Source organism: Eptatretus burgeri, chromosome 14, assembly GCF_056783735.1.
Source record: "Eptatretus burgeri isolate ZD-2024b chromosome 14, Ebu_testis_v1, whole genome shotgun sequence".
Taxonomy (NCBI): Eukaryota; Metazoa; Chordata; class Myxini; order Myxiniformes; family Myxinidae; genus Eptatretus; species Eptatretus burgeri.
Genome location: NC_140974.1, coordinates 321,424 through 348,019, shown reverse-complemented (window position 1 = coordinate 348,019; position 26,596 = coordinate 321,424). Strand labels below are relative to the sequence as shown.

Here is a 26,596-nt window from a genome sequence, read left to right as displayed (position 1 = left end):
TAATCCCCATCTAAAATATTTAAAAACAAAACATTTGAATCTTTATATTTTTTAAGATACCCCTTTTGTGCCATTACGAAATGATAAACTTCTCTTAATGCTCTTGTTTGACCACCTCCTGAGCCACATATCATTTTGAGATTATAGTAAATTGTTTTTTCATTGTTCAATTGATAACCATCAAAGTTTTCAGTCCATTCAAGGATATTCATTTTTTTCTTTACATCCTCTAACTTACTAGTTTTTAAATTGATTCGCTTATTTGTTTTATTTACCTTTGTTTTAGTTATTTTTTTCAATAAGACTTATTTGATATTTTTCACATTCATTATGTTTTCCATTTATATACCAAGACTGAGATTTTCTCCACTCTTTAGTTTGATTAATACTTGGTTTAACCATTTAGATATTGCGAAAAAAGTGGCGGTAGCCCTTAAAAAACCCTAACCCATCTTCCCATCATTAAAACACAATCTATTTTACACACTCTATCATACAATATCCATATGGAACACAATCTATTCCATTATCTAAAATAAATCTCTTATCATCAAAGGCTCCTAATGCCTTTTTATTTACTTCTTCACTATATATGTTATGTTTATAACTTCTTATTGTATTCATTTTCCTATATTCTTCTTTCTTATTCATCAAACAATTATAATAATTTCTAAAAGTTATTGATTTCTTCATTGCATATTTCTTTATTCCCTTTAACCTCCTATCAATCTGATCACCATACTTATAAGCATATGCCTTTGCTCTCAATCCAATAAACTCACTCATTACTTTTCCACCCAACTCATCCTTAAACTTACCAATAACCTTTTCATTCTTTTTGGAAAATAACTCACTCTTCTTGCTGAAATTACTTGTATCATATACTCCAATATTTTTCTTCATATCTTTATAAACATCATCAGTTTTTATATCTAGGATAAAACTATCAGTGTCCATATACAACAATGAAACATTTTCACCATACTCTTTCTTTAAGTCATTATACAAATAATCATACATCAATATCTTTGATAAATCAAGAACTGCTGTTCCAATATAAATTGGTTTATGCATTACAATACTTTCCTTTTTCATATGAATTGCAGAAAAGTTCTCTGAAAAAAACCTCTTCTCTCTCAAAACTTGGTTTATTTATCAATCTCGAAGCTTCTTTCCAAGATGTTGCGAATCTAATGTTTTGCATGTTTCTAACATTTTCCATAGTCTTTCCAAATACAGCATTATTCATTAATTTATAAAAGTCCCCTTCAAATTTTACTTTTGTATTTGCTCTCATATCTGTATTGAAATGAATATACTTTTTCACCCAAGGACTTTGTTTAAATTTTAAAACTCTATGAATTTTAGCTACTCTCAATCCTTCTCTCAAAAACTGTTTTAAGCTTCTCTGATGCAAAACATATCCCTCTTTATCATAGAATGTTGTTAATAACTTTTCTGTTGATTTGCCTTTAATACGAAAACTTTTATGATAATCACTGAACCATTCTTTCTTTGGGGTTTCTTTCTCACATGCAAAAGGAAGGTCTTTATGCTTATTATGAAGATCACTCGGGTACCTCAAATCAACTTCAAAATAATAACCTTCTTCTTCGTCATTCAATTCCTCTTGAGAAGAAATAACAATATTCATCAAAGCCTTTTCATAATCCTTTTCTTCCACCCACTCTAATTTACCATAAGGCAGAGATTGAGACATTGCCCATCCATACAAATTATTAGCATCAAAATACATCAAATAATTACTAACTTTTTCACTATCATAATTTGGAAGATATTTATTATTTGCTTTAGCATATCTTTTTGAACATACTTGTGATATTCCACCTCTCTTGGACTTCTCAATCATCATCACTGATTAAATCTATATCTTGTTTTGTCATTTTCAACATTGCACTCCAAGCTAAACCAGGAGCTGTGAAATAGTGGGCAGGATCTAATCCATAACAATTTTTATGATGACAGTGATCTAAAAGCTTCAAACACATCAGCTAACAATAAAACATCTGTTTTTAGATATAAATCATGATATTCTCCAAGGTTCTTTATCTTAAATATTTTCCATATTTCTTGTGCGTGTTTATATTCCTTATCACTTATCTCTTCTTCATAAAGGTTATTATAGAAACTTTCTTTTGAAGGAAGTTGTGTTTCTTTAAATCTCATAAATGAATCCATATAATCATAAGGATAAATTCCCTTACTTGTAAGAATTTTCTCTTTACTTTGAATTTCATTCCTTGTTTGAATTTCCTCTCTCGTGAGAATTCCTTCTTTAATCAGAATTTCATCTTTAATCTGAATTTCCTCTTTAGTTAGAATTTCATTCATTGTTCGAATTTTCTTTATAATTAGAATTTCATCTTCAGTTAGAATTTCTTCATTAATTTCCTCATTAATTTGAATTTCCTCTTTACTTTGAATTCTCTCTTTAATCTGAATTTCCTCTTTAGTGAGAATTTCCTCTTTTGGAAAGAATGAATTAAGATTTGGAAAAGAGTCCGTGGAGCTTAGATTTGATGCGAGGTAGGCTAGTGGTGTTCCCATAAACTTGTAAGAATCTAGAAACCTAATACGAGTTAAAGGTTTTGTGAATATCATTTTTGTAAATGAAATATACTTTTGACTTGTGTTTGTTATGGCAGAAATATTCCCTGGTGTTTTTGAAAGTTCATTTATAAATAGATGTGTGTCATAGTTGGAGCTGTTGTGAAGAAAGACTGGAATAAAAGAAGGTAATTTATAATTAAGATTACAATAGGAATGAGCGGGACCTCTATATTTACCAGTAAGATGACAATGATCCCTAACTTTAGACTCCTCAATTTCCCCTCACAAATATGACAGATATTGTTCTTTCTAAATTCTAATTTTTCTTCTTTGGTTAATTTCATCGGTTCATTTGTTTCTTTCATTAATTTAGTGAGTCTTATACAATCCTTTTCTAATCGTTTTACAAACTCTTGTGAAGCTTTTTTTCCACTATAATGTTCAAGTTTGTTATACTTTTCTCCAACAGATGATTTGATATAATAACAGAAACCACAAGGAATATGTTTTTGATATTTATTTGTATATGATTCTTTTGGATTAGGAGAAGCAGTATTTATCTTTTTAAGGATACACTCAAAATCAGCGTATATCACAAATGGGTGCATGATAGATTTATTATAATCTTCAAAAGAAATCTTTTCACCAGGTTTAGGCATTGTAATTACAGCTGATTTATGATTACTACAATATTTTGAATGTTGTTCTAATCGTTCTTTTGTATGAAATGAATTAAGACATCGCTTACAAGGATATATTTTGTTTGCTGTTCTGAATACCTGAGAAGAGATTAATCTTGATAAATTATTGATGTATGTGGAATGTGAATTATTTCCAACACTAAAATATAAAAGATCAATGTGTGTTTCTTCATTTTTATAGTTGTTTGAAATTTTTAATATTTGAACTTTGTTTGTATCCGTTAATCCATATACATTAATAGAAAGATTATTCTTTTTCTCAAATTTAGGAATATCTGTTAGTGGCATTGGGAATTTAAAATCTTTAATGTCCAAGGTATTCTCATATTTCATATATTGTTTTACTCTTTCTGAATTACATTTTGGTGGATGAAAGTGAGCAAGAACAGACCAGAGAAAACATTTATTATCATTGTTCTTAATATTAACAACTGCCTTCTTTAGTTTTATTTCTTTTGGTAATTCAATATAAGAAGAAGCTTTAAGAGGGTTTGATTTTAGAATGTGTTCTAAAATGTGTTTTAGAATGTGTTTTAGAATGTGTTTTAGAATGTTATTTTAGAATTAGAATTTTAGAATATCTAAAAAGATGATTTTTTTAAATATTGAATCCACTTCCTACCACTGTATTATCAACATCCTCCTCTTGTTTTGATAGTTCTTCATAAACCCCACTATTCAAAAAATCTTGAAATGATGTTATAAAATGAAGATCTGTTCTCATATAAGGAGTTTGTTCTTCATCTTGTCTTTTCATATTCATTTTCACTCCCATATAAAACTTTAAAGTTTTAATTTCTTTTAATGTCTTTTTAATAACTTTTTCAACATCAGGTTTCACTATTTCAGTTGATTCAGCTATTGATGATGGACCGGGTTCTCCAAATTGAAAAATCCTTATTTTTATATGCCCTTTAAATGCCCCATCAGTGTTTTCAATATAATAGTCTCCCTTTACTTTAAACTCATTTTTCTTGTGTTTTTGTGATTGAAGATGTTTATTATAACTTCTCTTCAAAACATCCTTTGAACAGATATCACAATGTTTTCTTTCCAACTCAAGAGGAGATATTTTATGAAATAGATTAAATGTGTGTTTGTTGGTTCGGAGGTGTTTTCTATAATGTTTATATTTGTGATTACAAACATCGCAGTATGTTGTATTCACCATATTTATAAAATAAATCTTTGCTTAAACTAAAATTTTCTTGATGAAAATTTCGTTTATTTTACAGGTGAATCTGTGCTTAAAACCATTTTATCCTCCAACTTTTTCACTTAATAAATACAATGTTTCAAGACACAAAAGACAAGTTTCAATCAATCTCTTCATTTGTTAAAGATACTGAGAAATATGCCAAGGATGTAAAATTGAACAAAGATAAATATAACAACTATTAGATAAAAACAATTATGGTAAATAATATGAGTTCTTCAATTTCCTTCAGTGGAAGGGCTTTTAGTATACCTGGTAGAACATCAATTAAAGTATCTCTAACAAAAGTTTCTCCTCTCCTTCTGGTAATACATTCAAAACTAGAAAAAGCAATGAAACAAGAAAAAGTATCAAAAAACAAAAACCTTATGTATGAAGCTTTAGAAAGAAAAGATGAGACCATCTGTAATATGCAAGGAGAAATTTGTATTTTTTTCAACAACCCTAAAGATGTAAATCCTGATGAAATAAAGGATGTTAATATATCAGGTGAAATGACATTTCGTTCAATAGTAGTTAACGATCATTTTAAAATTACCTTTAATATAAAAAATGTTGTCATTGAATCTGGTAATGAAAAAAAAGTATATCGATATCGATGGTAATATTATTAAATATGAGTCAATATACAACTGAAAGTCAAGATGAATTTCAGTTTAAGTAAAGTTTTACTTTATAAATATGCTAGACTTTCCTGATTCTCCAGATGACAAATTTGAGAATTGTCCTGCGTGTGAAAGACGGGGATTAAACACAGAGTCAAAAGCCTATAAACAATGTATATTCTGTGATTATCTTCTAATTAATGATAATAAAAAATATAAAAAGGAAAATAATTCTTTTAGATTTACACCAAAAATCAATTACTTTACAAAATTGATTAGAGAAATGAATGTAAAGTATGAGGGTGATAACACACCTTTCCTTACAAGGGAAGAAACTGAACGTATAAGAGAAATGTTCAAAGGATTGTTGTTGTATATTATTCATGGATGTAATTTTCAGGGAAATATCAACACAAGATATTGTATAAATAAAATAATGGATTATCTTGAAATTAAACCTGAACTTAGGATAAAATATAGTTTCTAAAAAAGCCAAAAATAAATTAAATAACCTGTTTTCCAAATATATAAATGAATGATTTTTTACCCATTTGGGAAAATAAGATAAAATTTAACAACCAGAAAAATCTCCCAAATTCATTAAGATGCCTCATAGTTGGTTCAAGTGGATGTGGAAAAACCTGCTTACTTTTAAAGATGCTCCTCACTCCCAACTTTTTAGATTATGATAATTTAATAATTTTCACAAAGTCGAGTTTTCAACCAGAGTATCAACTACTCTCACAAGGTTTTAATGCTGGTCTTCAAAAAGAAGATATAATCGGTTTATTTAAACTTCAAAAAAACCTAAATGATTATAACATTGAAGAGATAATTCAACTATTTTGTGATACACAGAGATGTGAGAAGAAATCAAATCCGATAACTTGTATTCTTAGTGATAATATGGATGATATACCGTCTCCCCAAGATTTGGATAAATCAAAACCGAGCCTCGTTATCTTTGATGATTGTGTTAATGAGAGAAACCAAACGGTAATGGACAGCGGCTACACAAGAGGGAGACATTATTCTTGTAATTGTATTTCTCTTAGTCAATCATACTTTCAACTTCCTCATCGTTCCATCAGAAACAATGCTAATACTTTTATTTTATTCAAGTTAAATTCAATAGATATCAATAATTTTTGGAGAGATAATTGTTCTACATTATGTCGTAAAAAAAAATTTGAGGATTACATGAAGCACACGACTCAAAAATATAAATATATTGTTGTGAAACAAGATGAGATATTAAGGGATATATTTTTTGTTTTATAAACAATTACATATATAAATGACAACTATTATTGTAAATCTTGTAGATAAATCTGCTTCTGGAAAAAACTTTCATAAATCAAGGTTCTTGTGTAGTACAAATGAGAATATTGTAAATTTACTTAAAAACACCCCGTGATACGCATTGTATCAACAACAACTCGAGCAATAAGACCTGGAGAAGTAAAAGGTGAAGATTATCACTATATTTCAGTGGAGGAAAATATGCGATTGAGGAATGAAGGTCAAATATTTGAGGAGGTTTCTCTTGGTACAACAAAATATTCACATTGTAAGAGTGAGTGAAGGAAACTAAAATCTGGTGGTCTTGGGATATTAGAAACTAATCCAGAAGGAACGAGACAAATTATTAAACATCTGAGCGGAGTGAAGATTTTATCATTCGGTTTTGATGTTAATGAAGAAACTCAACGCAAACGTATGAAAAGCAGAGATGCAAGTATTCGTGAAGAAGAAATTACAACTCGCATTAATGTTAATAAAGAATTTGATGAAATATTTTAAGAAAAGGATTTATTTGAACACATCAACTTGAATGATGAAGAAAAGGAAAATTTCCCTGTTGATCTTTACAATTCATTAAATTATATTTTACAATAAATAAATGGATGCAAAAGAAAGAGCAAGAAGATTTAAGGATCATCAAGAGTTGGTTTCAAAAGTTGTAAAACAACAGGAAGACATAAAGAAGAAATGCAGACAGAAACTAACGGGCGAAGAAGCATTTGAAAGAAAACAAGAGAAATTTTTTAAACCACTTTTAAAAACTTCCCAAGAAAAAAATGAAAGATGTTTCCACAGTTCCCACAGTAGAATATACTCCTAAAAAACTTCAAATGTTAAAAGATTTTGATCAAATGACGGAGGAAGAATTAGAGCATTTAGGAGAATTAAAGGTATATGATGATGAAGGTTTATTTCAACAACTGGAAGAGATTAATCGACCCCCTGATTATATTGTGAATGCTCTTCAAAACAATGAATATTCAGCGGATTCAAAAACCAAAGCAGGACTCATTCCAACAGAACAACCAGCAATATTTCATCTTGTTCAAGAAAAAGTATTGATATTTAATGATGAATTAAGGTTCTTGGGTTCTGCTCAACCCCCTGTTAAACTAACTCCGAGATTAATGTTTCTTCTCACAAAAGATGGAAGACAAGGTTCAACTGTGAGGGATGAATCAAAGTATATTGATAAACCATTGGATATGAAAAATAATGATGATAGAGTATATATTGATCTGCTGAACACTCTAAATTATAGGGTTAGTATTTCTAGTAAAAGTAGGAAAAATAAGAAGGAGAAACACATTATTCAGGCTTTAAGTATCCTTGGTTCAGGTATTAGTTTTCTTCCAAATGACCCATCGCAATTAGTGAATAGACTGTTATTGTTGTTAGGTAGTAAGAAGGCTGGAAATAACAATTGTTTTAATGAAGCATCAGCCATTTTAGACCAGTTGATGAACATGAAAATAATTAATAAATCTCAATATAAAGACATTTTATCTCATATTAAATAAGATGAGAAGCACAATCCTGAGTTTTAATTTCACAACAAGCGACCACACATCTTCATTCCCATTCCCACTACAACTTGACCCAACAAAAGAATATGAGGCATCTTTATTGTCCATGGAAACTTATAATACCTTATTTAATATAACTGATAAAAATGACAAGTTCAGTTATAATCCCGGAAGTGGATACAAAACGATAAGTCTCACCCGGAGCATATGAGATTTCTCAAATATCTTCCGAAATTGCTCGTCTTATGAAAGAACAGGGTGATGAACCAAAAAATATTGTTATAGACATTCAAAAACATACTTCAAAATCAATGATTAAAGTTAAAAATAACTACAAGGTTGATTTCACAATTGATAATTCATTTCGAGAGTTATTGGGTTTCTCCTCAAAAAAGATTGAAACTAATGGGACGTTTTACAGTGATAATGTCATTCAAATATCCTCAGGAATAAATTCGGTGTTAATTCACTGTGATTTGATTGATGGTGCTTATAATGATGGAAAAAAAAAAACAAATACAATATTTTCATTCAGCGCATACTCAACCCCAATTGGTTATAAATTCAATATGGAACCTAAAAATTTGGTCTATCTACCTGTGTCAGGAAAAACCATACACAGAGTAAATTTTAGGATAACCGACCAAGATAATCGTATGATTTCTTTTAATGGAGAAGTTATATCCATCAGAATTCACCTACGTGAAGTTTTCCAATAAATAAATACGATGGTTATTGTGAGGAAACACGAGTTGGGAAAATATAAAATAATTACAGGGGATGGGATGTTCCTTTCCCCATACTACAAGGGTGAAGGTATGTATCTTGGTAGAGGATACTATAAACCTAATAGACAAAGGGGTGTTGGACATCATTTTCGAGGAGATAGGATAATTGATACTCTAATGGGTATTGGTTCAACTATTCTTAAACATAAAGATATAATTGGTTCAACTGCTTCTGCTGTGGGAAATGTAGCAGGTGCTGTAAAGAGCATAAAAGATGCCCAGAAGGAATCTCATAAATTACAAGCAATAAAAGAAATTAAGAAAGGCAAAACTCAGTTGTCCCCCCAAGAACGACAGAAAATAATTTGAATACTTGGATCAGGGTTTCAAAAGTTTTAACATCTTTTTTCCTAAATAAATACAAGTATGGAAGCAATTGATAGTATCTATGATTTGGATGAGACTATTATTATCTCAAACTCCTCTAAAAAAGAAGATTACTTCAAGGTAAATGCAATAACTGGAACAGACTGGAATACGAATGGTACAAAAAGTTTTGAAATAAATAATCAACAAACCTATTTGAATCTATCCGAAAGTTTCTTGTTGTGTAAATTTAAATTCACTAAGGCTGGGAATAACACAAATGCTACACTTGTAAATGATTTCTTCTGGAAAATGTTTGATAGTGTGCGTTTGTATATTGGAACACAAGAAGTTGAAGCGGTTGATTATGTCTCTGCTGTATCTGAAATGATGAAATTTACACTCTATACATTCAGTGATAGAATGGGAAAGGGGTCTGTCGAAGGTTTTATTCCTGATATGTCAACGGGAACAAACACAAACCCTGGATATACTCAAAGGAAAGGAATGTATAATGATGATACAAAAGCAGTAAATAGTTTTACTGTGGCAGTTCCTCTTAAAGGTATATTTGGATTTTGTGATCATGATAAAGTTCTGTATAGTCTTAAAATTAGATTTCAACGACAAAGGAATGATAATGAAAATAGATTGCTTTTTGGTGTTAGTAGTGCTTTTGGTGAACAGAATAAATTTGTAATTGAGGAAATGAGTTGGTATATCAGTGAATATACTCCTAATCTTAAAACAGAAGAGATGTTGAATAGAAGACTTAACTCAAAGAAACCACTCAGTGTATCATACCTCAAAAGAAGATGTCAACACGTTAAACTCAACCAAACCACTTACACGTGGAATTTGGGTGTTCTGGAAGGAAAGCCACGATATCTGTGGATCATTTTTAAAAAGCCAGATGGTGATACTGTGACTGATAAGAATAATGCATTGAGTGATAATGCTAAGGTGAAACAACTTCGCGTTTCTCCAGATGGAACATTTTATCCATGAGATAGATTGGAAATTAATTGGGAAAAAAATGATTTTGCTGAAGCATACAAGTCTTACCAAAAGGTGTGTGAAAGTAATGGAAATAATGAACCTATTTTGGATATGACAGCATTTAAAAGTTTGTATACAATCTATGTGTTTGACCTGAGCGCTCAAAAGGAAACTATAAAGTCTAATTGAGTGGATACTTCCCTATACATTGAAAGAGGAGAGAGTGAAGAAGTTGATACATATTGTTTGCTTTTGGAAGAAACAGAATTGCAGATTAATACAGATAATGGTGTGATGATTAGTCTCACATAATTTTTTGTTAAATAAATGAGTGGCAAAGTACCAACTGGGGTATATGTTAATCAAATCAATCTTCATAAACTATCATCTTGTGTTCAAAATCAAAAGCCTTGTACGATTAACGTTAATACAATTCAGAGAAAAGGAGCAGTAAGAATTGATGTTTTGCTCACAAGAGAACAGGTTAAAATCTTGAATGACACTGGCTCACTTAAAATTAAAATAACAAAACCAATGTTGAAAAAATATTCAATAAGAGAGACGAGTGGAGGATTTCTCCCATTTCTAATTCCTTTATTTGCTGGTTTAAGTGCGGTTGGAGCATTGACGGGTGGTATTTCAACAGCGGTGAAAACTGCCAACGAAAGGAAGGCTCAACTCCAGGCTCAAAAAGAATTGGAAAGACATAACAAAGAGTTGGAGAAACAAATTAGTGGAAGTGGTATAATTGTAGATTTTGCTGAAAAACTTGAAGGTCTGCCTGATAAAGCGAGATTGTTAGTTGGAGATATGCTTTCTTCTATACCACAAGCAGGTGTAAAATTAACGAAAAGAGGTAATGGATTATATCTTTCTAATAAATAAATGAGCATTGATGAGTGGTTTAAAGAATTTGGAAAGAATACAACATCAAATTTACAACTTGTCAAATATTGTAAGAAATTAAAAATTCATCATGTGGTTATTTGTATGAGAGATGAATTAACAAATGTGCCAAAACATACAAAGAATATTATTATGAACTTAGAAGATAATTATGGGAACGGTTCTCATTGGGTTTGTATTTTTAATAGTCAAGACAAATATTATTTTGATAGTTTTGGTCTTCCACCACCTGTTGAAGTCATAAAATTCTTACAGAATGGTGTTTATCAAACATTTCAAGTCCAAGAATTAAATTCCAAGTGTTGTGGTCAATTATGTCTATGTGTTATTTCAACTCAACAAAAGGAAAAAATTTTATGATATTATTTTTAATCTAATATAAATGACTTGTTGGTAAAGATGGTTCTATCTTTGGTGTATCTCAAGAACTGGATATTGATTTATCAAATTATTACACAAAGGCACAGGCTGAACGACATAAATATAATATAACCAAAAATATTAACATGAAAAATGCTTATAAATTAAAAAATTATCCAAGCCCGACTGACGCGAATGACTTGGTGAGATTAAGCGATTTTTCACAATATATATCCTTAAATAAAACGGCCGTGTATTCCAAAGATACAGAAGTGTTGATATTATCTCCAGGTCATACAGAATTCACAGTTCGAATTAAAATACATTTTTATAAAGAAGGGCGTATCGTTTGTATGAGAATAGAACAATGGGGGTATGATATGAATGATTTAGGGTATAATTTGTCATTTAAAATTAACCTCGAAGACCTAGAACAATTAAATCAGTCTCGTAAGGAAGAATATTATCCACTTGGGATCGAGAATGAGTTTTGTGGGGCCACGATTAGTAAACAACAAATAAAAGAATTTAATAAGGGTAAATATAATAATGGTTTTGCCCTTGTTTATATCATGAAAACAGAAAAAACAGGATTATATATAATAAGTAAGGAAATACAAAATGATTTAACTATGGGAAGATGGGGAGGTGTTTCATGCCATAATATTATTCTAACATATATTTCTAATACATAAATGACAGCAAGAAGGCTTCAAGAAAATTATCATTTCTGTGTCCAAGCATACCTTCAAGAAAAGGGTATTCGGTATTTTAATAAATATGTTCTACAACATAAGAATGAGGTATTTTCAATAAAAGATTGGCATTATGCTGATGTTGAGAAACCGACAACTTTAGATTTAATTAGAATGTTAAATAATGAAAAAATTATAAAGTTAAGAAAAGGTAAGGCTCTTTTAGAAATTCAAAAGAAATTTTATTGGTTTCCTGTTGTAAAAAAAATTATTTTGGATACAGGAATAACAAGAAATCCTGATGAATATATGTATGATATTCTCTGGGGTGTAAGCGATTCAAGGATAATGAGGAAGGAGTTGAAGAAGAGAGGGAAGAGGAGGAAAAGGAGAAGAGAGAAGGAGGAGAGGGAGAAGAAAGAGAAGGAGGAGAGGGAGAAGAAAGAGAAGGAGGAGAGGGAGAAGAAAGAGAAGGAGGAGAAGGAGGAGAGGGAGAAGAGGGAGAAGAGAGAGAAGGAGAGGGAGGAGAGAGAGAAGGAGAGGGAGGAAAGAGCGAGACAAAATAAATATCAAAATATGGAAACCAGTGAGATTAAAAAAAGATTGGTGGTATTACAGAAAATAACTCAACCCACCGAGGAGGAAAACAAAGAATTGACAAGTCTATTTGCAATACTTTCGACAAGAATATTGACATCGACAAGATATTCATTTTAATTCAAGTTTTTCATTTTTTTTCTAAAATAAATGGAGGAGAGAGTGAAGGCATTTCTAAGGATTCTTTATGTTTTAAAAATTAAGATTCAAATGTGCATGTTGGAAACTAAAAAGGTTTTTGCACTCTGCAGGAATTTTTCTCGTAAATAAATGAGTTATTGTCTCAAATGTAAAAAGAAAACTAATACTAAAAATATTTCATATATTAAAAGTAAAAATAACAGGGTTATACAAAAAGGTATATGTTTGGTGTGTGGTTCAAAAAAATATATATTTATCTCCAAACACAAACGAGGAGGAGATATACAAAAGTTTTTATCAGGAAGTAAATTTACAACTACTGGAATACCAGGGGAATTACATCTTCCAGGGTATTCTTTCTGTGGTCCAGGCACAAACTTGGATAAAAGATTAGATGAGGCAGACAATCCTAAATCATGGAGTGAACCCATCAATAGAGTTGATGAAGTGTGCATGAGACACGATATTGATTATGGGAATACCACAACGTTGGAAGAAAAGCATGAAGCCGATAGAGAAATGTTGTATAATTTGTCTCTGATACAAAATCCAACCTTGAGAGAAAAAGTTGATCGGTTCATTGTGAAGAAGATGATCAGCGCTAAATTGAAACTTGGACTTGGAAATTCAAAAAACTTATAGGCTCTAATGATGTCATTAAGACTGAAGAGCAATTAGCTGATGAATTACATAAACCAATATTCACAAAGTTTCAGAGAAGGAAAGTTTATTCCAAGAAAGTTGATTATATCTGGTCCGCTGATTTGATTGAACTAAATAATGATAAGGGGTAGAAGTATGCTTTAACCGTTATTGATTTGAGGAGTAGATACGCATGGGTTGTCCCTTTAAAAAACAAAACAGGAAATACTCTTATGTTTGCCTTTCAACAGATATTTAATAAAAGTAAGAGAAAACCTAAAAAATTGTGGACTGATGAGGGTAGAGAGTTTTATAACAAGACATTTATGAATTTTCTAAAAAATAACAGTATTACATTATACAGTACCTTTAATGAAGGGAAGGCAGTTGTTGTTGAACGTTTTAATCGTACCTTAAAAGAGAGACTATATAAAAAATTCACACAACTCGGTTCACAATAATGGTCATCTTTTATTCAGGATATTGTGGATAAGTATAATGACACGATTCACACGTCAGCAAATATGAAACCATCAGAAACATTTACAAAATTAAAATATGAAAAAGCGATTAATGTCAGAAAACCTAAGTTTAAAGTTGGTGATATAGTAAGAATATAAGGTGGAAATCTCATTTTGAAAAGGGTTATACTAAACGATGGACGAACGAGCTTTTTAAAATTGTTTATGTAATAGATACGGTTCCTTGGACTTATAAGATATATGATTTGGAAGGGGAAGAGATTTTAGGTTCATTTTATTCACAGGAATTACAAAAGACAAAACTAAGCAGATAATACCCATGGGAGCAATGGGTTGTCCCTTCACTCCGTCCTACTATACACCGTTGTGGACACTCCAGGGCCAAGTCTGAGGTGTATAACAGTATATAATGTGTGTGCAATGGGAGCAATGGGTTGGCGCTTCACTCCCTCCTACTATACACCATTGTGGACACTCGAGGGCCAAGGCCGAGGTGTATAACAGTATATAATGTGTGTCAAGGGGGACGTTCTTAGATCTGTGAACCCCAAACACAGAATCCTCAACTGAATAGTCAAGGCTTAACTTTGTTTGTTGGTGTGTGTGTGTGTGTGTGTGTGTGTGTGTGTGTGTGTGTGTGTGTGTGTGTGTGTGTGTGTGTGTGTGTGTGTGTGTGTGTGTGTGTGTGTGTGTGTGTGTGTGTGTGTGTGTGTGTGTGTGTGTGTGTGTGTGTGTGTGTGTGTGTGTGTGTCCCCCAACCCTCACATTCAAAATCTCAACCCCAACCCTCACATTCAAAATCTCAACCCCAACTCAATCCTCGCCCAACACAATGTCTTTTTCAAAATGAGATTTCCACCGATATATATATATATATATATATATATATATATATATATATATATATATATATATATATATATATATATATATATATATATATATATATATATATATATATATATATATTTTACGTTTTTTTTTTTTTCTTTCTCTTCTTCCAATTCTGTCTTTTAAGGCTTTCAGGTTTGATGACGTAGAAAGGGGGAGTAAGCCTGCACTTTCTTCCCAGAATGAACAATGTATATTTTTTATGTTTTTTTCTCTTCTTCCAATTCTGTCTTTTAAGGCTTTCAGGTTTGATGACGTAGAAAGGGTGAGTAAGCCTGCACTTTCTTCCCACAACGAACAATGTATATTTTTTATGTTTTTTTCTCTTCTTCCAATTCTGTCTTTTAAGGCTTTCAGGTTTGATGACGTAGAAAGGGGGAGTAAGCCTGCACTTTCTTCCCACAACGAACAATGTATATTTTTTATGTTTTTTTCTCTTCTTCCAATTCTGTCTTTTAAGGCTTTCAGGTTTGATGACGTAGAAAGGGGGAGTAAGCCTGCACTTTCTTCCCACAACGAACAATGTATATTTTTTATGTTTTTTTCTCTTCTTCCAATTCTGTCTTTTAAGGCTTTCAGGTTTGATGACGTAGAAAGGGGGAGTAAGCCTGCACTTTCTTCCCACAACGAACAATGTATATTTTTTATGTTTTTTTCTCTTCTTCCAATTCTGTCTTTTAAGGCTTTCAGGTTTGATGACGTAGAAAGGGGGAGTAAGCCTGCACTTTCTTCCCACAACGAACAATGTATATTTTTTATGTTTTTTTTTCTCTTCTTCCAATTCTGTCTTTTAAGGCTTTCAGGTTTGATGACGTAGAAAGGGGGAGTAAGCCTGCACTTTCTTCCCACAACGAACAATGTATATTTTTTATGTTTTTTTCTCTTCTTCCAATTCTGTCTTTTAAGGCTTTCAGGTTTGATGACGTAGAAAGGGGGAGTAAGCCTGCACTTTCTTCCCACAACGAACAATGTATATTTTTTATGTTTTTTTCTCTTCTTCCAATTCTGTCTTTTAAGGCTTTCAGGTTTGATGACGTAGAAAGAGGGAGTAAGAACTTTCTTGATAGGTTTAGATCCCAAAGAGTGGTAGCATTTCAAGTCTTCAAAATAAACCCAACTTTTCACGTCTCCAAGGTATAACCACATTCCTGTTGAGTTTCCAAGTTATGTATCACATTGTGAGTTATCAAGCCAGAACCCACATTTAAAGTCTCCAAAAATATAACCATCTATCCAAGACTCCAAGGTAGAATCACAATTTCCAGAAATATAGTGGGTTTCAGTGATAGATCTCACATAGTATAACTGTGGATCATCAAGGAAAACTCCATTTTTCCAATTTTTATGGGTTTCAGTGATAGATCTCACATAGTATAACTGTGGATCATCAAGGAAAACTCCATTTTTCCAATTTTTATGGGTTTCGGTGATAGATCTCACATAGTATAACTGTGGATCATCAAGGAAATCTCCATTTTTCCAATTTTTATGGGTTTCAGTGATAGATCTCACATAGTATAAGTGTGGATCATCAAGGAAAACTCCATTTTTCCAATTTTGATGGGTTTCGGTGATAGATCTCACATAGTATAACTGTGGATCATCAAGGAAATCTCCATTTTTCCAATTTTGATGGGTTTCGGTGATAGATCTCACATAGTATAACTGTGGATCATCAAGGAAAACTCCATTTTTCAAAATGTCTGAAAATTGTGAGTCTCCAAGGTAAAACTTGTATTCTGGCTCATCAAGGTATAACTTGTTCAGGGGGTATTGTCTTGATAACTCACAATGAGTACTATTGTTGCAAAACTCTTTTTCAGGACTTTGCTGGTCTCCAAGGTATAACTCTTTGGTTGGATCATCAAGGACGAACTCGTTCTGTGGGTCTTGGTCGCTCATAAGGTCTTCAATCAAGCCAACAATTTTGCCCCAAGTTGTAGCAAAAGCAGTATTTTCATTTCGTATTTCAGATACAATTTCCTGTGAGAGAAAATAATAATGTATTAATTAAGTTATTTAATTATTAAACGAGTCTGTTTAAAAGGAACTAAAAATAGGAAAATAAAAATCTTACCTCAACAGATAAGAGGTTTGAATCCAGTTCATCAACTTGAAGGTTTAGTCCCATACAAGTCTGAGAGTTCCAAGGAACCCCAAAGTTATCCCACTCAAGGTCTTGCTCGTTCTGTGGGTCTTGGTCGCTCATAAGGTCTTCAACCAAGCCAACAATTTCGCCCCAAGTTGTAGCAAAAGCAGTATTTTCATTTCGTATTTCAGATACAATTTCCTGTGAGAGAAAATAATAATGTATTAATTAAGTTATTTAATTATTAAATGAGTATGCTTCAATTAAAGTTTGAAAATAGGAAAATAAAATCTTACCTCAACAGATAAGAGGTTTGAATCCAGTTCATCAACTTGAAGGTTTAGTTCCATACAAGTCAGAGAGTTCCAGGCAAGCACACAGCACACCATGGCCAGAAAAAAAAATATGTTTAAAATGGAGCCTGGGCTTGAGGCTTTTATAGGGAAAGACTGGTGGGTGTGGTTTCCTTTGGAAATTCCCTGGGCAAGCCCAGGCAAGCCTTCGTTGGGAAATTTTTCAAAACCATAACATGCTGGAATTTTCTTGTGATTTCTTTGTGAGTCAGAGATGAACTGGAAATGATGTAAGAGTCGGTGGGGCTTCGCAAAAGTAGGCGGGGCTTAGGAAAAGTGGGCGTGGCTTATAAAAACACCTCATGAAGAGTGGGCGGGGCTTATCAAAAGTGGGCGGGGTTTAAAGAAAAGTGGGCGGGGGTTATAAAAAAATCCACAGAAAAGTGGGCGGGGCTTAGAGGAAAGTGGGCGTGGCTTATGGAATACCTCGTGAAAAGTGGGCGAGGCTTAGCAAAAGTGGGCGGGGCTTAAAAAAGTGGGCGGGACTTATAAAAAATCCACAAAAGTGGGCGGGGCTTAGAGGAAAGTGGGCGTGGCTTATGGAATACCTCGTGAAAAGTGGGCGGGGCTTAAAGAAAAGTGGGCAGGGCTTTAAAAAATTCCATTTGAAAGTGGGCGGGGCTTGTGAAAAGTGGGCAGGGCTTAACAAAAATAACCTGTGGCTCAGGAGGTGGTCAAACAAGAGCATTAAGAGAAGTTTATCATTTCGTAATGGCACGAAAGGGGTATCTTAAAAAATATAAAGATTCAAATGTTTTGTTTTTAAATATTTTAGATGGGGATTATTGTGCAAAGAAAATTAAACTATTGAAGGAATTTGAGAATGAACAAATCTTTATAGGTTCAATGAGTGAGCTAAACAATATGCATTGGTTATTTGATAAAGAGTGTCCCGAGGGTTAGACGTTTTAGATATTTCTTTCAAATCACCTTTAACAAATCACATTACCACTTTAGTACTTGAACAAATCTTTATCTTATTGCATGGATTATTTAAAAAAAAAAAAAAAAAGTGTCCCCAGGTTAAAAGGGGAGACAAATAAATATACCTTGGGATAAAAAGGGGGTTTATTTTTAGGGGAAAAAAATATGAATCGCTGAAAATCCCCCATTCATTTACATGGGGAAAAGTGAGCCAGAACCAGTATATTCACCCTACTTAGGTGGATAGGAGTTCACATGTGCAAAGGAGGGACTTTGTACGATGAGGATGCCAAATTGATGGCTGGTTTTGGAGGCCAGATTTTAATTGTGGTTTGCCCAAGAAAGATTATGGCTGATAGCGAGACCCAGGAGTTTGAATGACTGAACTTCCTCAGGAGGATTGTTAAGAACGTAAATAGTGGTGGGGATGGGGGGGGGGGTGGAGGGGAGGAAGAGTTTCCCAGACATTCCTTTCAGAGAGATTTGTCAGGATTGAAAGACATATTCCAAGTGTTTGACAAGCTTGTGATGTGTTGGCTATGAGAGTCGAGGAAATCAGTAAGCCATGTGTGGAGTTGGCCATGGATGCCATTGGCAGAGAGTTTGGAGAGCAAGGCGGGATGCCAAACAATCAAAAGCACGAAATATGTTCAGAGACCGCCCTGATCTCACATCTGACATTGAGTTCCTGAACATTTCTCGACGATAGTAATACGGTATATTCATTTGATGCTTTTATATATATATATATATATATATATATATATATATATATATATATATATATATATATATATATACATATATATACATATATATATATATATATATATACATATATATACATGTATATATATATATATACATATATATATATACATGCATATGTAAAAGCATTCATTTGAAATATCTAAAATACATTTTCACATCAAATTACTCAATACAAAGCTAACTTACTCAAAACCTGGAATGGTTTTATGACCTGATGGACCAAGTAGACGTTTTCTTTCAAAAAGCAATTACAAGAATAATGTGTGATGTGATTGGATATTGTAGTTTTCAGCACCCAGACGAGTCACAAATGGCTGGTAAAAAAGGAAATACGAGACCTCCGAGTCATTGCTTTAAGTTGCGCAATTAGAGAAACGCAGAAATGACTTGGTTCCATTTTATTTATTTATTTTTTTCCTCCGCCATCAGTCTCGGTCCATCGATCTGATCATATATTCTGTTGTTCCAACTGCAAGTTATGCGTTGGTTCATTAAATAATTTCTTTTTATCCACCAACACTGACCATATTGAATGATAAAACCATAAAGTTCCCCTTGAAATCAATTCTATTTCAGATCTGAACAAAAACATTATCTGATGTGTGACGTTTGTTCATGTTGACCTTTGAGGTTATGATGCATTCAGAATGTAGGGGCAATCACAAATGATCATTCCTCACATTCACTCATTCTCATTCTCACCGTCTCATTCCATTTCCATTCCTATCAATGAACTGCATGTGGATATTGACTCTGAAAAATATCTTTGGGAAAAGGCAGCTTGTGATAAAAATGATAGATCGTTCGAATCTTCATCACTCTAATTGTTGGGGACATGTTCAACTCAACCGGGGATTGGTTCATCAAAAGAAAAATGAGTATTTAACAATCGACGAAGATTTAAAACCAACATCAAGATCAGAGTTGTCTAATGCTCCATCCTGTAATGATGTTAGAAATGAGAATCGTAATTAAGAATATTTCAAATGTCCATTGATGTGAAAATGGGAACACACCGTGACAAATGGTGACAGCAGACCCAGGACATTGCAATCAAAATGTGACACGTGACTTGAGACGACGCCTTTGGTTTGTGTATGACGTTTCCTCGGATCGTCTTGCCACAAAATGACACCAAGCACCACACCCATGACCCGCATGATAATTCTGTTTGGGTACAAAATAGATAGAATTGTCAAAATGCAAAAAAAAAAACAACCACCACCTTGCTCCAATGTTAAAGAAAACATACGACAACCACATCTTCTTCGACAAAAACATCTTCGACGTCGTGACGTCGACCAATATGCCTCTGCCCACATCATTACATTCTTATAATACTTGAACCAAGTTTTATTCAAATTCCTTCAGCTGTTCTCAAGTATCACATTTTTACCTGACATGACCTCTGACCTTTTACCTCTTGATGCCAAAATCTAATCAGTTCATCTTTGAATCATAATAGACAGTTATACCAAGTTTGGTCAAAACTCCATCACTGGTTCACAAGTTGGCACGGTAACATAATTTTTACCCAATACACGAAGTCACTATGTGAAACTGGCAGACGAGGAGAGTTTCCCACAAAGATCAGAATCGAGCGCAGTGCAATGGCAGAGCTGCAGCCGGCCCTACACCCACTTTGTCTGCAGTAACTGTGGACGATAATGCCACTCGCAGGTTGGACTGTACAGACATAACAAACACTGTTCATCCACTTGAAACTAATATAACCTGGGTGCAGCCCATCTTCTTTCAAGACAGAGGGACGCCTAAAATACAGTACACACGAACACACGAACACACGAACACACGAACACACGAACACACGAACACACGAACACACGAACACACGAACACACGAACACACGAACACACGAACACACGAACACACGAACACACGAACACACACACACACACACACACACACACACACACACACACACACACACACACACACACACAGGAGGGTGTGTATAGAGATGTAAGAGAAAGAAGGTGCGGTAAAATTGTTGATTATTCAATATTTGCGTAATTAAACAATAATATTGGTTGATACAGTTTGCTTATATATATGTATATATATATATATATATATATATATATATATATATATATATATATATATATATATATATATATATATATATATATATATATATATATATGTATATATATATATGTACACATGCAAAACTTTAAGTATGTACTGTAACACTTCCCACTGTATACTATCTGCAAATTAATCATTACTAGTACGTGCCCGTAAAAAAAAAAAAAAAAACTAAAAAAAAAAAAAAAAAAACCTTTCAAACCGCGAGGAAGAAACAATAACCACACAGGCCGTTTCTTCGCTCTCGCGTGCCCGTACGTGCGTGGCCCGGAAGTTCGCATATCACGGTTACAATTTTTCACAATTTAGTTCTAATGGCCAATTATTCAATTAGCGCCAACGTATTTTGCCTTTTCGCAATGTCGTCGCAAGGAAAAACACAAAGAGAAGAGAAAAGGAAAAAAAAAATTTACTTCCTGCTTCGGAGCATACCAGCTCACTCTGATGTTACCGAAATTTATGCACCGTCTAATACGAAAACGATCATAACTTGGGGCATTGTGTTTATCTATAAATGCGCATAAGAAATCGAGAAATTATTCGAATACACGAAGTCATCATTATCCGGAAGTCTGTACGTTGTAACCCGGAATGGGGAACGCGGCTGAGGTTCTCTTCTGCCATCGGCCACGCCCAAACAGCAACGTTCCTGTCATTGTTTGGTAAACAAATGGCTATAACTTGGGAAGATCTTGTCCGATTAATATCAAACCTTGAAAAGGCAAATACACAGGGCCCAGCGATATATCTGGCAAGTTTCAATTAGATCGGACCAGTGGTTGTCGAGAAACAGCGGACACACACACACACACACACACACACTGCTGGAATTTTAGATAGATTACTTATTAGCACTGTACACTGCCCCGTGAATTTTGCCCCATGATGTGCCATTGTCTTTGGTCACGTGGTGTTCTGCAGGTGGGAGCAAGGCTCCACCAGCAAATTTCGTTTGGGATTATTTTCATCAACGATCAGTTTTGTGATGTTTTTTTTTTTCTGGAATCGGGGCTTTGAGTTACATCAGTGTGCCAAGTTACAAGTTTCTCGCCCTCCAAGAAAGTACTAGACCAGCGTTTCTCAAACTTTGATGGCCCATGGCCCCCCTTCCGAGTCGCTTCACATTCGTGGTCCCCTGCCCTTCAATAAAAGATGCAGATTTCGTTTTATGAAATTTATTTACTCAGTCTTAAAAGATAAATTAAAGTAAACATTTTTCTAAGCAATAAAATCAATGAGACACTTGCTGATGGGCTTGTCTGACGAGGCCTCTTATGTCTGGCTCCGTCTTGGACACAGCAAGGCGAATATCATTCCCAACGTCAAGACGGTTTCTGGACTTCGTTTTAATGGTGGCAAGGTGAGAAAATCCAGATTCGCAAAGATATTGTTGTGGTTACCAAATTCGCAAACCACCATTCAGGTCCCTTAGGTGAGATATCTCGGTAAGTACATGTGTAGTTAGGCCCAAACCCGTTGTCTAGTGGGAATACATGTCATTTATGCGTGCTGCGACTCTTCAGGATAGCTGTTTTTCTTTTACTATCTTTATTTTGGACCAACCGCCATTGTTACCACCACCAACCACAACATCAACCACCCACCGCGGCGCCGCTTCACGTCACACCTCGCAACCGTCGCATCGCCACCGTTCATGCGCCGCTTGTGGGTACCGGTGTTGGACTCGTGCAGGGCGCGCGCCGAACAGCGTGTACAAAACCACGGATTTTCAGCTTCAAAAACGGATCAAAAACGACACGCGCCCACTTTTGTTCCGTCCAATCGGTGAGCGAGGGGAGATTTGGCCCCGCCTCCAGGGCGTTGGAGGGCGGTCGCTATATGCAAATTTATGGATCAAAAAGCATTCACGCCCACTTTTTCTCGGGCCAATGGGGAGCGAGGTGAAAGGTCGAAGGGAGGGGGTCAAAGATGAGAGAGCGAAGCCACGGGGCTTATATAAGCGACCGTGTTCGTCAGTCAGAAGGACAAGAGTTAAGACTCGCGGGCGGTGGAGTTGGGAAGAAGAAGCAAGAAGGAGTTGGTCGTCGTCGTGTGCGTTGGAGTCGGAGCGAAGGGGACGGAGCTGTGGAGAGGCGGCGAGGGCAGACGAGGGGGTGCTCGCGTCGTGCAGGGAGCTGCACACCAGGGAGGCCGACGGCGCGACCTGGCCGAGGTGGAGACGCTCGTCGCGGGACTCGAGGCAGAGTGGAAATCCTCTACACCCCGAGCATCAGCAACCCCCTCCTGTTTCCCCCCGCGCTGAGATAGTGCGACCAAGGGGGCCCCTTTCCCACCGCCTACCAGACACTGCCCGCGAGGCCCGCGGAGTTGAGGGACCATCGCCGCTCCGCGTCTCATCACCAGATGGGTAGGCCCGACCCGGTCTCGGCCTCAGGCCCGCCTCATCCTTGAGGGTATTCTTTTCCTTGGTTTTGGGTATGTGTTGTCGGCGCCGTCTGTGAAGTAAAATTGTATAAGTGTTGCCGTGTGCTCGCGTAATCGGTATTAGATCTGCATTGTCGCATTTGCTTTTTGTGTAAATTGCATTGTGTTTTTCTTTTCTATGTGCTTTTGGTGGAATTGAATATGTGTGCTTTCCGTTCATCGCGAATAAATGTGCTTTGTGTTGAACTGTTTCCCGCTTCGCTTCGTCATTTCTTTCATTGAATCCTCATCTTGCTTCACGTAAAGGGTTGGTAGTGGGCTGAATACGCCCGATAATTAATCGAACCGTCGAGGTTGACGAATAACACCGCTCGGTTATCCCGATAGTACGGAACGGGTCGCTTAAGTGGCCCGTGTCCGAAGTCGACCTGCGGCGAGGTGCGATCGCCCGGTCTACCCTCCGTGTGGGTACTTAGGTAGGTCGAATTTGCCGAGCAACCCTATCCCACGCGGGGGCTGATTGGCTCGATCGCGGTGAGACCGAAAGGTCCACCCGTGACTGGTTCCCGGCGTTAGTCCGAGAGGGTCACGACTGGATTGTCCGTCCGGTGGGCGACGTGCCGCGATTCGAGTTACGTGGCCGTCAGCACGCCGGCGGGCGCGAATCGGTAACAATATGTTGTGACGAATTGAATGAGCATTACGGATGCCTTCTTACTGAGTAGTGGATACGCATCCTGAACAGACAACCAGAAGGTGGAGTGGTCTTCTTTGTTACTGAAGACCAGCTTCATTGCTTTTGAAACCTTCAACTCTGCCAGCTCATCTGCTTCGTCTTCAGTAGGATCAATTTTGGCCTTAAACGGGTCTTTGTGCCACGGAACATCCAACGGTGCATCGTCGAAATACGATTTGAACTCAGTGGAGAGATTGTCGAGATGTCTAGTGATGCAATATTTGGTGCCGATGGGAAGCTCAATCCTCTGCGTCTGCAGGTGATCGTACAAGAAAGGAAACGAGGCAGTGGACCCGGCCTTGATTCGTGCCTGCCAGACTTCCATTTTAGCAGACAGTCCGGCAAGCTTGTCTTGAACGTCACTGACTGTCACATCACGGCCTTGCAAGGACTGGTTCATTTCGTTGAGTCGGCCGAATATATCGGCCAAGTAGGCGAGCATCATGACGAACTCTTCATTGTCGAAGTGGACATGGAGGTTGTTTTCGTTGTCTCGCAGGAAGATTTCCACTTCAACTCGGAGTTCATACAGCCGAGAGAGGCATTTCCCCCTCGATAGCCAACGGACTTTAGTGTGGAACAGAAGTCCAACTTGTTCCGCTCCCATTTCGTTGGCCAGGAGTTGGAAGAGCTGATGATTTTTGGCCTTCACACGAATGAAGTTGATCACTTTGACCGCGACGTCCATGACTTCCAGCAAACGAGGCGGAAGAGTCTTTGACGCAAGAGCGTATCGGTGTAGCCAACAGTGGGAGGACGTCACATGGGGCCATTCGTTCTTCACAAGCGTGACGAACCCTCCACCGACGCCGACCATCGCTGGGGCACCATCAGTACAAATGTGCTTGAAATTCTGCCAACCGAGTCCATTAGCTTCAAAAAAGAGTCCACAATAGCTTTGATATCTGCCGCTGTCGTTGTGGTTGGAAAGGTATTGCAGAACAAGAACTCTTCCTTCATCTTTCCCTTTCTCTCGTAGCGAGCGAAGGCGAGCAACTGGCTCTCCAGGACAGTGTCGGTAGACTCGTCTAATTGAAGGCTAGCCTGGACCATGCTTTGTTTGATTTCGGAGCAAACTTGACGGCACACATCAGCGGCCATGTCGTCAATCCGTCGTCGGATCGTGTCATTGGAGAGCGAAACTTGCTGGATCTTCTTTTTCGCATCTGGTCCGATCATCAATTCCACCATTTTCTCTGTACATGGCTTGATAAGGTCCTCAGCAATCGTGTGCGGCTTCTTGCACTTCGCAATTCGGTATGCCACGTCGTAGCTGGATTGAAGAGCAGGTTTTTCTTCTGGCCGGAATCTAAATTTGGGAAATGTCGCTTCACGGTCATTTCGTGATCGTTTCGCAGACAGAGCGTCGATATTATCTTCCTTCCTTCCGGGATGCATCTTGTCGCGATGGTTTGAAAGTTTGGAAGGACGTGGTGACGCATTTGACATCACAACCGAGCAGTGCAGACATGGCGCTCAGTCCACGCCATCTCGACTGACATTCGTGAATCCAAACTTGACAGAGCTGTCATTCCATTTTCGAACCTTCGACATCTGAGAAAAAAATTGAAAAAAACAAAATTCTAACGTTTTTGTAAACATTGGTTTACGAGGAATGCTCTGTGGGCTCCGCCTTCTCTTTTAAAATCGTGGTTAAACTCATCTACCCTTTTTACTTTGACACAATGACCGGAGACTCGTCACCTTAATTGTACATTACAAGCTTCTGCATTCTGAATCGCAGTTTTTCGGCGTCCGCTCATGGCCCCCTGGTCGAAGACCGATGGCCCCCTTGGGGCGCCACGGGCCCCCGGTTGAGAAACGCTGTACTAGACCTTTTAATCATTGATTGAGTTCTGAGAAATAATAATAACTAGCCGAAACCCCGTCACAGACTGATTCCGTTCATTCAACCACCCTCACCAGCTCACCCACACTTGAGGGACATGGACTGGACATGGGGTGCTTGCCCCCACCTACTCATCCCCCACCCCCCCCCGCCTTTAATTTGCTTACCCCCGCCCAAAATTTAATTACCCCGGCCCGCCTCCGCCTCTTCACTCCCCGCACACACACACACACTGGTCTCTTGATTCCCTGCCCCAATTGCCCCGGGCCCCCGCCCCCTGTCCACCCCTCACATTGAACACTGCTTAATTCACCCCAGCCCCCGCCCACTCATCCCCCGCCTCATTTCCCGCTTTCAATTTTCTTACCCCTGCCCAAAAATTTGCTTACCTTGCCCCCCCCCTCTTCACCCCCTGCCCTCGTCTCTTCACTTCTCGCCCCCGTATCTTCATCCCCCGCCCCCGCCTCTTCACTCCTCGCCTCCATCTCAACGAAAAGTGTTTATTCTGCTTCAGAGTTGAAGTTCGACTGTTGCCACTATGTGCGATGCACTCTTACAGGTACGAAGTTTCTTTCAGTCCAGGTCACAGTACCAAGAAAAACGTGACGCGACCGTGAGGAGGAGCACAAAATTGGTCCTTCAGTA

At 36.3% G+C, this 26,596-nt stretch overlaps 1 long non-coding RNA gene across 1 annotated transcript in view; it reads left to right on the top strand.

Moving 5' to 3' along the window:
- The window catches only part of LOC147012524 (uncharacterized), a 78,150-nt gene that overhangs the window by 10,354 nt on the left and 41,200 nt on the right, over positions 1–26,596 (top strand). The gene's annotated exons all lie outside the window — the stretch shown is intronic.